We start from the raw sequence: 12,851 nt of genomic DNA, 5'->3' as shown, positions 1-12,851 counted from the left end.
CCTGCTCCTGCTGGCCAAACTATGCCTGATGCAGGCCAGGATGCCATTGGCTCTCTTGGCCACCTGGGCACACTGCTGGCTCATGTTCAGGCGCCTGTCAACCAGTACCCCCAGGTCCCTTTCCACCTGGCTGCTCTCCAGCCACTCTGACCCCAGCCTGTAGCTCTGCATGGGGTTGTTGTGGCCAAAGTGCAGCACCCAGCACTTGGATTTGTTGAATGCCATCATGTTGGACTCTGCCCATCTGTCCAGCCTGTCAAGGTCCCTCTGCAGAGCCCTTCTACCTTCTAACAGATCAACACCTGCTCCCAGCTTGGTGTCATCTGCAAATTTACTGATGATGGACTCAATCCCCTCATCCAGATCATCAAGAAAGATATTGAACAGGATGGGGCCCAGCACTGATCCCTGTGGCACACCACTAGTGACAGGCTGCCAGCTGGATGTGGCACCATTCACCACCACTCTCTGGGCTCAGCCCTCCAGCCAGTTCCTAACCCAGCACAGAGTGCTGCTGTCCAAGCCACAGGATGCCAGTTCGGCCAAGAGTTTGCTGTGGGGAACAGTGTCAAAGGCCTTGCTGAAGTCCAGGTAGACTACATCCACAGCCTTTCCCACGTCCACCAGGCGGGTCACCTGATCATAGAAGGAGATCAGGTTGGTGAGGCAGGACCTGCCCTTCCTAAATCCATGTTGGCTGGGCCTGATTCCTTGGCTATCCTTCAGGTATGCAGTGATTGCCCCCAAGACAATCTGCTCCATGATTTTCCCTGGCACTGAGATCAGGCTGACAGGCCTGGAGTTCCCAGGTTCTTCTGTTCGTCCCTTCTTGTGGATGGGCGTCACATTGGCCAGTTTCCAGTCTTCTGGGACCTCACCTGTGAGCCAGGACTGGTGGAAAATGATGGAGAGAGGCTTGGCCAGCTCATCTGCCAGCTCTTTCAGCACCCTAGGATGAATCCCATCAGGTCCCATGGACTTGTGAATATCCAAGTGACTCAACAAGTCTCGAACTAATTCCACATGGATTTCAGGAGTACAACACTGCTCCTTGACCCCATCAACCAGCTCAGGAGGCCAGTTATCCTGAAGTCCTCCTGCCTTACTGTTGAAAATGGAGGCAAAGAACGTATTTAGAATTTCAGCCTTCTCCTCATCCTTAGTTACAATGTTACCCTCTACGTCCAATAAAGAGTGGAGGCTTGTGGCAGTTTAGGCTGGGTGCCCCCTGCCACTGCCGCATGAGATACACCTCTGGTGTCCTGGGTGCCCACCCACAGGGGTGGACACAGGAAACGACGTATTTCTACCCATAAGTCCTGCACCCTATAATGCCATCTGCAAAGTCATTCTCTTCCTCTTTCTTCCCTCTCTGCTCCCACGGGAGATGTCCTCTCTTATCGGGTAATGCCGGGGGAGTATCCTCAAGGCCTCTTAGGCCTGTCTAGGCCTAATGCCAGGAGGAGAATGGAGGGGGGGGCAGTCTCAGACCTGGCCAGCCTGAGACTTGCCTAGCAGCGGGAGGGGGAAGAAAGAGCCCTGGGGGGTTTGGGTTTACCCTCAGGTGGGAAGAAGGGAAGGATTGGGAAGCTTTGGGAATTCTGTGAGGGGTTCTGTACGCTTTGGGATACCCTTTGTCACTATGCTTTGTAGCTTGTAGTTCTCTGTAGCTTCACCAATTGCTTTTCCATTTAAACTTTCCATCACTCTCCAATCCGTTTGTGTGAGTCTCATTCTTTTGTCCCTTTCGGGGCAAGAGAGGATCTGTGTCTGGCCCCAAACCAGCACAAGGCTCCTCTTGCCCCTCTTTTTAGCATTAATATATTTATAAAAATGCTTTTTGTTGTCTTTCACAGAAGCGGCCAGTTTAATTTCTAACTGTGCTTTTGCCTCTCTAATTTTTGCTACTATAGTTTGCTGACAACTACTCTCAAAGCCATGGGTGGGGGCCGGGGGGGGTGGATCTTTGAAAACAACCTGGTTGGTGAATAGCAGAGGTTCAGTGAATTGATCTGGACCTGCTCAATCAGATTTGTTACGAAAGGGAGAAGGTGATAGAGTTCCTGTTATCAAAGAATCAGTTAGGCAAAACTGTTTGACTATTTCCTCCTTCAGGAGAGGCCAAACATGTCTGAGGCATGGTTTCTGCTGAAGGTCCTGGTCACAGCTATTGGGTGATGCAAGAGAATGGTGAAATTCAGTGTATTCCACAAAGAAATCTAACTTTGGCTGAGAGAGGTTAAATTCAGAGTGTTGTACAGATTCAACATCACGCCCAAAAGGAGAATCTATGAGATCTATGGTGCACGAACTCTAAGAACCCTGAGAGCCCTGAGTCACCCGAGTGTCCCTGTTCCTTTCTTTGCTCCATCTGCAATGAAACAAACTGTTTTCTGTTTTTTCCTGTGATTCGAATTTTTGAATCATCTACATCTGAGATAGCTGGGATGGACTATGAACTTTATTCACTCACTGTTGTAGGTATTGTTTTAGATTAGATGGATAGTAGCAGCCACTGGAATTGTTTAGAAGGGATGGATTGTGATGGTTTTAAGACTATGTCTTTAATTTTTCCTTGCAAAGTTCGAGCAGAGAAAGTTAAAGAATGTAAACAAATCACTATTGGGTGTAAGAAAGCAAAATAATGATTATTCTAAACACTTCCATTGGAGAGATAGAAATGTTTAAGAGTCAGTACTCAAAACAAGGTATGGGCAGTTGGGCACTCTCACAGTCACTCTCAGTTTGTCTGCCTGCTTCTTTTCTTCTCTGGCTGAAGATAATGAACAACCACATACTGACCTTGACAAGCTAAGTCTAATGCCCCCTCTCAGCTTCTTGGCTTTTGTTTCCCTTTGAATGCCAGCTCTGGGAAGGGGAGGAGGAAAAAAAAGAAGCCGCGGGGCATGGTGGGGGGTGGGGGGGGGGGGGGAAGAAGCACAGACCCTCTCAGGGCCAGAGGGCTTTGTTGTGTTTTATTGTTGATTGTGTATATTTGTAAATGTTGTGAATAGTGCGTATTTGTACATACTCATTGCATTTCATCATAGATTGTAGTTTTTCTTGTAAATACAGCTTCATTTTCTTCCGGACTGAGCTAGCCTGGTTATTGTCAAGTGGGTGGGGGATTCCAGCTCTCCACTGTAATACCATGCTACTTTTCTAACAGATGTTGGGGTGGTTAAAAGCCCCCAGGAGGGTAAGAGCCTGTGACTGTGATGCCTTCTCAAGCTGGATTAAGGCTGCATCAATAGGCTCCGCTTGGTCAGGTGGCCTGTAGTAGACTCCTACGGCAAGGCTCCTTTTGCTGTCCTGATGCCTAATTCCTATCCATACGCTTTTGACCTGCTCATGGCTATTCCTTAGTAACAATTCTTCACACTCTATCCACTTCTTTACAGAAGGCAACACCTCCACCCCTTCTTCCTCTCCTGTCCCTTCTGAACAGCTTGTAGCCATCAACGGCCACACTCCAGTCATATGATTCATCCCACCAAGTTTCTGTCATTGCCACTATGTCAGAGCTTTCCTGTAGCAGGGTAGCTTCCAACTCCTCCTTTTTTTGCCCATACTGCATACATTGGTGCACTTCAGCTGGGCTGCTGGCCATGTCATCTTCTTAAAGGGGCATCCCGTTTTCCCCCCATGGGATTGCATGGGAGCTACCCTTCTGTCTTCTATTACCTCAGAGGCCCCTGGCTCATCTCTGTAAGAACTTGTCTTTGCTTCAGTGTTCACAGCATACTTCAGGGGAAAAGGTCTAAGGCCCTTACTATCATCCTATCCTTTCAATCCTGGTGTGTCTTCCTCCCACTAGTCAGAGACAATATTAATATTATTGTCACCATCTCCCATCTCAAGTGAAATGGCAGACTGAAGGCTGTCCTTAGGTTGATCTCTAGTGCACCTGGTTTTAACCTCCTCCCCCTTCAAGCCTAGTTTAAAACCCTTTCAACGAACCCTGCCAACTCGTGTGCCAAGATCTGTTCCCTGCTCTGAGACAGATGTACTTCATCTGCTGCAAGCAGACCTGGTGCCACATAAAGTTCCCCAATATAAAAAAAAAACCAAAATTTTGTTGGTGGCACAAGCCTCTGAGCTGTTTATTAATTGTGTGTGATTTTCTGTTCCTTTCAATGTTCCTTCCTGACACTAAAGTTATTGACGAAAAAATTACCTATACCCCTGATCCTTCAACCAGTCTACCCAGTGCCTTGAAGTCCTTTTTAATTGCTTTTGAAGTTCTGGTTTTAACCTCAGCGCTTCCCACCTGCACAACTAGTAAGGGATAGTAATTAGAGAGCTCTTTAGAGTAATTAGATAGACTAGGCAGCCTCCTGGTAACATCTGTGACTCGGGCCCCAGGGAGGCAGCAGACTTCCCCGTGGAAGGGATCTGACCAACATACAGGGCCCTCTGCTCCCCTCAGAAGGGAATCACCAGTAACAATTACCCTCCTCTCTTTTTTAAGGGTACAAGTCCTAACATGAGAGGGAGACTGATCTGCTTCAGGCAGCGTCCAGATGATGTCTCTTCTGTGTTCTCATTTGCCTCACCCTCAACTTCCAGTGCTCCATATTTGTTGTGCAAGGGCAACTGGGAGTGAGGGGGCCTCTCCTAACAGGGACTTGTATCCACTCCCCTCTGTTTCTTGAGTCACCTCCCTCCACTAGGGGTTCTGAAGAGTCTGGTTCCCTTTCACATTCCCTTATAGTCCTTAGACTTATCACTTTTTGATTCAGCTCATCCATCAGGCTGAGCAGATCGTTCACCTGTTATCACCTAACACAGGTGTGGTCTCTACCACTCTCCATTGCAAGTGCCAGGCTCCGGCATCTCTGCAGCCAGGAGCCTGGATACCTACATGTTTGTGTGTGGCCTCCGAGTACCCACAGTTTTCCTAACAACATCCTTTGTCTGATTTGTAACCATGGCTGGATCTCTTCAGGCAATTGACCTTGCAGGCTGCTGGGACATACCCAGATGACTCACCCTTGATTGGCCTTGCTCAGTGATCTTGGGGTGTTTAAATAGCCCACGGTGTGTGGTGTTTGGCCCATGCCTGTCCCTGCCTCCCTCACAGAAGAAATAGGACCTGCCCAGGAGCTGCCTGCTTCTCTGAGCTTCAGGGTTATTCTCAACCCACTCTGTACACATTTTATATTTGTGCCTGAGATTTGCCTGACCCAGGTGTAGGACCTTGTGCTTTGACTTGTTGAACCTCATGTAGTTTATACTGGCCCGTTTCTCAAGCCTGTCAAGGTCCTTTTGGATGGCACCCCTTCCCTCAAGTGAGTCCACCACACAGATTGGTGTCATTGGCAAACCTGCTGAGGATGCACTTGATGCCATTGTCCATGTCGCTGGCAAAAATGTTGACCAGCACTGGACCCAGAACAGACAGCTGAGGAATTCCACTTGTCACGGGTCTCCACATGGACATTGAGCCATTGAACACAGCTCTGAGTGTGACCTTCTAGCCAGTTCCTTATCCACTGAGTGGTCCATCCATCAAATGCGTATCTCTCCATCTTAGAAAAAAGGACATCACGGGGAACAGTGCCAAATGCCTTGCACAAGTCCAGATAAATGACATCAGTTGCTTTTCCCATGTCAACCAGTGCTGTATCTATGTCATAGAAGGCCACCAAATTAGTCAGGTGTGATTTGTCCTTAGTGAAGCTGTGCTGTCACCATTCACCTCATTATTTTTCATGTGGTTTAATACATCTACCAAAAGGTTCTGTTGCATGATTTCACCTGGCACAGAGTTGAGACTGACTGGTCTGCAGTTCCCTGGGTTTTCTTTGCCTCCCTTTTTAGAAATGGGAATTTTTCCCCCTTTTTCCAATGTGTGGGAACCTCACCAGACTGCCATGGCTTCTGAAATATGATGGTTAGTGGCCTAGCAACTTCAGCCGCCAGTTCTTTCAGGACCCATGAATGTATCTCATCAAGTCTCATGCACATGTGAACATTGATATTCTCTAGATGTTCCCAGACCTGGGTGGTTCTTCATTCTCCCAGAACCAGCCAATGTCTTCTGTGGAGTATCTCACACAGTTACCAGTGAGCACCAAAGCAAAAAAAGTCATTGAGTACTTCAGCCTTCTCCATGTCCTTAGTAAACAGGTCACCTGTATCCCTCTAGAGAGGCCCCACAGTCTCTCCAGTTTTTCTTTTTTCTCTTACATACCTGTAGAATCCTTTTTTGTTATTTTTCGTGTCCCTAGACAGATTTGACTCTGTCACCACCTTACGCTTTCTAACCTGTTTTCTGATTTCATGAACAACTTCCTTGTAATCCCAGGTTACCAGTCCTTGCTTCCATACTCTGTGGATTCCTCTTTCGTATCTGATTTTTGTCAGGAGTTCCTTGTTCATCCATATAGGCTTCTTGACATTTTTGGCTTATTTCTTCCTTTGAGGGATGAATTATCTTTGAGCATGGAGGAGATGATCCTTGAAAGTCAACCAGCTTTCCTGGGCTCTCAATGCCTCCAGTGCTTTGTCCCATGGTATGCCACAAAGGAGGTGCCTGAAGAGGCAAAAGTCAGTTTTTCTGAAGTCAAGAGTTTTAATCTTTCTGAGCTTCCCCTTCTTCGCTGCCCTTAGGATCTTAAACTCCACCATCTCATGGTGATTGCAGCCAAGGCTGCCCATGAGATCAACATTGCCCACCAGCCCCTCCCTGTTAGTGAGAACAAGGTTTAACATGGCACCTCTCCTTGTTGATTCTTCTAACGCTTGGAGGAGAAAGTTATCATCAATGAACTCTGGGAATCTCCTGGATTACTTATGCTCTTCTATGTTGTCTTTCCCACTGATGTTGGGATGGTTAAAGTCCCCATGAGAACCAGGGCACACAGGCACTTGGTCTTTGTCTCATCACTTGACAGGTATAGCTCCATGCATTCTAGATGTTCATTGTCAGGGCAACATCTCCACCTAGTTTCCCCTGCCTGTCCTTCCTGAAGAGTCCCTTCTAATCCAACACACCAATCATAGGAGTCATTCCACCATGTTTCTATGCAAATCAGATCATAGTGCTACAGGCACACAAGCATCTCCAGCTCCTCTTGTTTACTGCCCGTGCTATGGGCATTCACATAAAGGCATTTGACCTGGGTGCCTGCTAAAGTACCTGGAGCCCCTGATGAAATACTGTTGCATTTCATCTGGACTAGTGGTTGCACTTTCAATGCTGCTATGTCATTCCTGGGGTCATCTTCATTTAATCTGATTGTTACCCTTTCCCCTTTCATATCTAATTTAAAGATTGATTAATGAGTCCTGTCACCTCATGACCCAGGATCCTTTTTCCCTTTAGAGTCATCTGAACCCCATCTGGTCTCAGTAGGCCAGATGTTGTGTAGATGGCTGAAAACTCCAAAACTAGACCATTCACACCACCCTTTAAGCCAAGCATTAATCTGGTGTGTGCTTTTGAACCTCTCAGTATTTTTTCTTGTAATTGAAGGGATTAAGGCAAACACAGCTTGCACACCTGACCCTTGTAGCATCTGCCCCAGTGCCCTGAAGTCCCTTTTGATTGCCTTTGGCCTTCTCTCCTCTACCTCATCATTGCCAATCTGCATTACCATAAGCAGGTAATAATCAGAAGGCTTTACCTTCCTAATAATGGATGATTCCTAAACATAGATGATACAGTTGTGGGTGTTTACTACAGACCACTGAACCAGGTAGAAGCTACTGATGAGGCCTTCTACAGGCAGCTGAAAGTAGTCTCAAGATCACGTTCCCTGGTGCTTGTGGGTGACTTCAACCACTCGGATATTAGTTGGAAGATCACACAGCCAATCACAAACAGTCCAAATGGTTCCTGCAGTGCATTGATGACAACTTTCTCCTGCAAGTAGTTGAATAACCAACAAGGAGAAGTGCAATGCTGGACCTGATATTAATAAACAGAGAAGGACTGGTTGTAGACGTCAAGGCTGGGGGTAATCTTGTTTGCAGTGACCACAACATGTTAGACTTTAATATCAATAGACAAAGAAGCAGGATGATTAGTAAAATTTCAACCCTGGACTTTAAAAGGACCAACTTTCCCCTCTTCAAGACTCTACTTGGAAATATCTAGTGGACTAGGGCTCTGGAAGGAAGGGGGGCCCAAGAGAGCTGGTTGATGTTCAAACATTATCTCCTCCAAGCTCAAGAGAAATGTATTCCCTTGAAAAAAAAATCAAGTAAGGAGAAAGACCTTGGAGTCCTAGTGGACAGCAAGTTCTCCATGGGATAACAATGTGCCCTTGTGGCCAAGAGAGCCAAAGGTATCCTGGGGTTCATCAAGAAAAGTGCGTGCAGCAGGTCAGGAGGGCAAGCTCTTTTCAATGGTGTGCAATAATAAGACAAGAAACAATGGATACAAGCTCAAACAGAGAATTCACCTCACAGTATCACAGTATCACAATATCACAGTATCACAATATATCAGAATTTGGAAGGGACCTCAAGAGATCATCAGGTTCAGCCACACTGCCAGATCAGGACCACATAGGGTAGTCCGCCCAAGAACACATGCAGGTGGGTTTTGAAAATCTCCACAGAAGAAGACACCACAATCCCCCTGGGCAGCCTGTTCCAGTGCTCTGTCATCCTCACTGTAAGGAAGTTTATCCTCATGTCGAGGTGAAATCTTCTATGTTCAATTTTGAACTCATTGTTCCTTGTCTTGTCACTGTGAACCACCAAAAAGAGCTTGGCCCCCTCCACTTGACACGCGCACAGATATTTATAGACATTAATCAGATCCCCTCTCAGTCTTCTCTTCTCAAGACTAAGTAGCCCCAGGGATATCAGTCTCTCTTCACAGGGGAGATGCTCAAGTCCCCTAAGCATCTGTCGTTCTGAGGGGGATTAGGGATGGAGGATTATGGTTATTGATTAGGAATTATGAAATATGAATTATGAAAATTATTATTTATTAATTGTTGAAATTATGAATAACTATTAATCACTTTATATATATTGATTTGGATGCATGATTGTAAAAATACAGTCCATAACTGGTTCAGTATATACAATTATACCCAATTATAATATTTACAGATTAGTTTCTAATTAAGGGAACAAAAGGTGCAGTTCTGCCGCTTGTCCACTAAATAGAGACTCAACAAGACGCTTGCGGCTTGCAACTATGTACAGAGAGATTTATGATGTTATCACGAGGCAAGTTAATCTAGAAATATTACGTGGCTACGCTCGGGCGTTTTGAATAGAATCTTACTGAATGTTGTACACATGGAAAGATACATTCTGTCTTTCTTTGTAGCGAGACAATTTGCTAGGTTACACAGGCTGGTTGCTGCTTGCCTGCCCGGGCTGGTCCCATTCGGGTGGCGACTTTATTTCCCCCCCCCCCCCACTCCGCGGGTGGGGGCGAGGCTTTCTTCCTCCTCCTGCAGTCATGGGGACGGGCGGCTTGCTTTCCGCTGATCTGCGGTTTCCCTTAGCGGGGTTGGAGTGGCTACCTGAAAGGAGGATTGGCTCGGCAGGGCTGGTCCGGGAAGTGGTTCTCTGCATGGCTGGGAGGGTTCCTTCGGGGGTCAGCCCTCGTGATCGAGGTGGTGGTTCCCGGTAGGTGGGTTTCAGTGGGGGGGTGCAGTGAAGTGGCGCTTTCCCCCTCGGCTCGGCTCGGCTCGACGTGAGCTGACTATGTCGAATATCGGCGACTGCTTTCCATTTAGGTTACAATGCAGTCTTTGCCTTTGACTTCAAAGGAGAGACTACCTTTACTCTCTCTTTCCCTCGGGGAAATCTCAGGTGCTTTGCCCTGACAACTTAGGGCCGTGGAGCGTCTACGGCTCCTTTTCTCTCCTGCAAACGGCAGGGGCTAGGCAAGGTGCATTTCTGCTTTGGCTGCTTATGGCTACTTAATTAGTTTGCAGCAGATCTGGACTGCCAGGCTTGGGCTTAGTCCTTCCCCTTCTGGGCTAGAGCTTACCCTCTCTCGGGGCTTCCTCAGTCCTTTCGACTGGGCTTACGAAGCTGGTATCTGCATCAGCGAAGGGATCATCCTGTTTGCTGGTTCCTCGAGCAGCTTGGTGAGCTGGCTTCTCTCTGTATGCAGAGGCCTCTAGTGCACTTGCATGCGGGATTGAGAAGACTTGGGGGTTGCGAGCTTCTGTGGCTCAGCCAAAGCGACAGAAAGCAAAAAGAGAGAGCAAGGTAGTAAACAAATGGAGTAGTACTTATAGATTCTCGAGGCTGGATCTGGGCAATGGGCACACTTGTCAACAACCTGTTTTGACCTATAGAAAGGATGAAACTAGAATTATGCCCTTAGATGGACAGAGCATAAGCATGCCATGTGATGGATGCATGCAGTTGTTCACCCCTTAGGAGACAGGTTGGCGCCTAGGCCTTTTTCCTCCTCTCCTGGAAGGAGGGTGGAAAGGGGGGACTTACCAAAACATGTTGGGACAAGTTTGTTGGTATCTGGGGTCATAATTCTGGGCATTTGGTGCCTTCACAACAACATCCTCATGGCTCTCCATTGGATTCTTTCCAGCAGGTCTCTGTCTCTCTTGAACTGGGGAGCCCAAAACTGGACACAGTATTCCAGGTGTGGTCTCATCAGGGCAGAGTAGAGAGGTAGAAGAACTTCCCTAGACCTGCTGGACACACCTTTCTTGATACATCCCAGGATCCCATTGGCTCTTTTCTCCACAGGAGCACATTGTTGTTCCATGGAGAACTTGCTGTCCACCAGCACTCCAAGGTCTTTCTCTGTGGAGCTGCTTTCCAGCAGGACAGCCCCTAACCTGCACTTGTGCCTGTTGTTATTTCTCCCCAGATGTAGGACCTTGCACTTGTCCTTATTAAACTTCATGAGATTTGCCTGCACCCAGCTCTCCAGCCTGTCCAGGTCATGTTGGATGGCTGCACAGCCTGACAGGGTGTCAGCCAACCCCCCCAGTTTTGTCTCCTCAGGGAACTTGCTGAGGGTACTCTCAATGCCCTCATCCATGTCGTTGATAAAGATACTGAACAAAACTGGACCCAGTACCAATCCCTGGGGGACATCACTTACCACAGGCCTCCAAGTTGACTCTCTGCCATTGATGATGATCGTCTGAACTCTGTTGTTGAGCCAGTTTTCAACCCACCTCACTGACCAGCCATCTAAGCCACATCTCCTGAGCTTTTCTCTGAGGATGTTATGGGAGACAGTATCAAAATCTTTACTGAAGTTAAGATATATGACATCCACTGCTCTTCCCTCATCTACTCACTTGGTCACAACTTCATAGAAAGCTATCAGATTAGTTAGACAGGATCTCCCCTTGGTGAATCCATGTTGGCTACTCCTGATTACCTTTTTTCTTCCATGTGGTTAGAGATGACTTCCAGAATGAGCAGTTCCATTGCCTTTCCAGGGATGGAGGTGAGGCTGACTGGGTCTTGCTTTTTGCCCTTTTTGAAAGGTAAGCACTGAAATTAGATAACAGGGAAGAGTTAGGGAAAACAAGAAAAACTAAGATAATCTGAGGTGAGGTTCTGATCATAACTCTGTAGTTATGTTGGCACTAATAAATACATTTAATTCATATTAGCCTGTTTTCCTGTAAGTCCCTCTACCTCTAAACCAAGCACTATATAATACCAATATATACAATAATTCGTGAAGTGGAGTTACTTGTAGATATAATAAATGCAGGGTTTGTAATATACATTTTTTGATACATTGATAATAGTTTTATTTTTGTACTGGTTTTAGTGCTATGCCTTCAAATTTTTTCACAGATCTTGAGCAGAAAGTAGTAAGTATATAAATAAATCACTATTGGGTGTAAAAAGGAAAAAAATATGATCATTCTAAATGATTCTATTGGAGGGATAGGGCCTTTAAGATTTAGTTCTCAAAACAAAGTTCAGTCTGTTCTGTTCAGCAGTCTATCTGGGTGTTTTCTTCCCTTCTTGCCTTCTATGCTGGGACGTAACAACCTTGCTGACCTTGGCAAGTTCCAACATAATCTCTGCTTCTCTTCTCTCTTTCTTCCTTTTGGACAGGGGCAGGGCAGGGCTTTGGCTGCTTGTGCTGGTTTTGTTAATTGTAAATTTCTGTGAATATTGTAAATACTGTATATTTTTTAATGTATTCATTACATTCCATTGTAGATTGTAGTGTTGCTTGTAAATACATCTTCATTTACTTCCAAACTGAGCTAGTCTGGTGAAGTTAATAATCCTCAAGATGAGCTGCTCCATCATATTTCCAGAGATGGAGGTGAAGCTGAATGGTCTGTAGTTGCCTGGGTCACCCTTCTTGCCTTTTTTGAGGCCCTCAACATCAGGAGAAGCTTCTTTACAGTGACAGAGCACTGGAACAGGCTGCCCAGCAATGTTGTGGAGTCTCCTTCTCTGGATGTATTCAAAACCCATCTGGATGTATTCCTATGCGGACTACCCTAGGTGATCCTGCTTTGGCAGAAAGGTTGGACCCGACGATCTCTGGAGGTCCCTTCCAAATATCTAATGTACTGTGGAACTGTGATACCTCAGAGAAGCAGGGAAGTCCTTCTTTTTGTAAAAGGAAAACACAAATAAACATCACATCTTTGTAAATATTAATAAACGTGCAAAGCAGAAGCAGGTGTCTGTGTGCCAATGGAATGCACCTGCAGGGCCCTCCCACTGTATCTTGTCAGTAATTAGCAAGAGTGTCTGAAGGGCTTTTTCAGTGTCTTAAATATTATGGTTTGTGGATTACCTAGAGTTACTCTTCTTGAGCACAGCCTTTGAAGATGGTGCCTGAGTAAGCTAGCCTGACATGTCTTTGCAGTTTAAAACCTTTCTGTATTTCTTCAGAACACCCCACAACTCTT

This window comes from Indicator indicator, chromosome Z (genome assembly GCF_027791375.1).
Source record: "Indicator indicator isolate 239-I01 chromosome Z, UM_Iind_1.1, whole genome shotgun sequence".
Classification (NCBI taxonomy): domain Eukaryota; kingdom Metazoa; phylum Chordata; class Aves; order Piciformes; family Indicatoridae; genus Indicator; species Indicator indicator.
Note: the sequence above shows the minus strand (reverse complement) of the source record.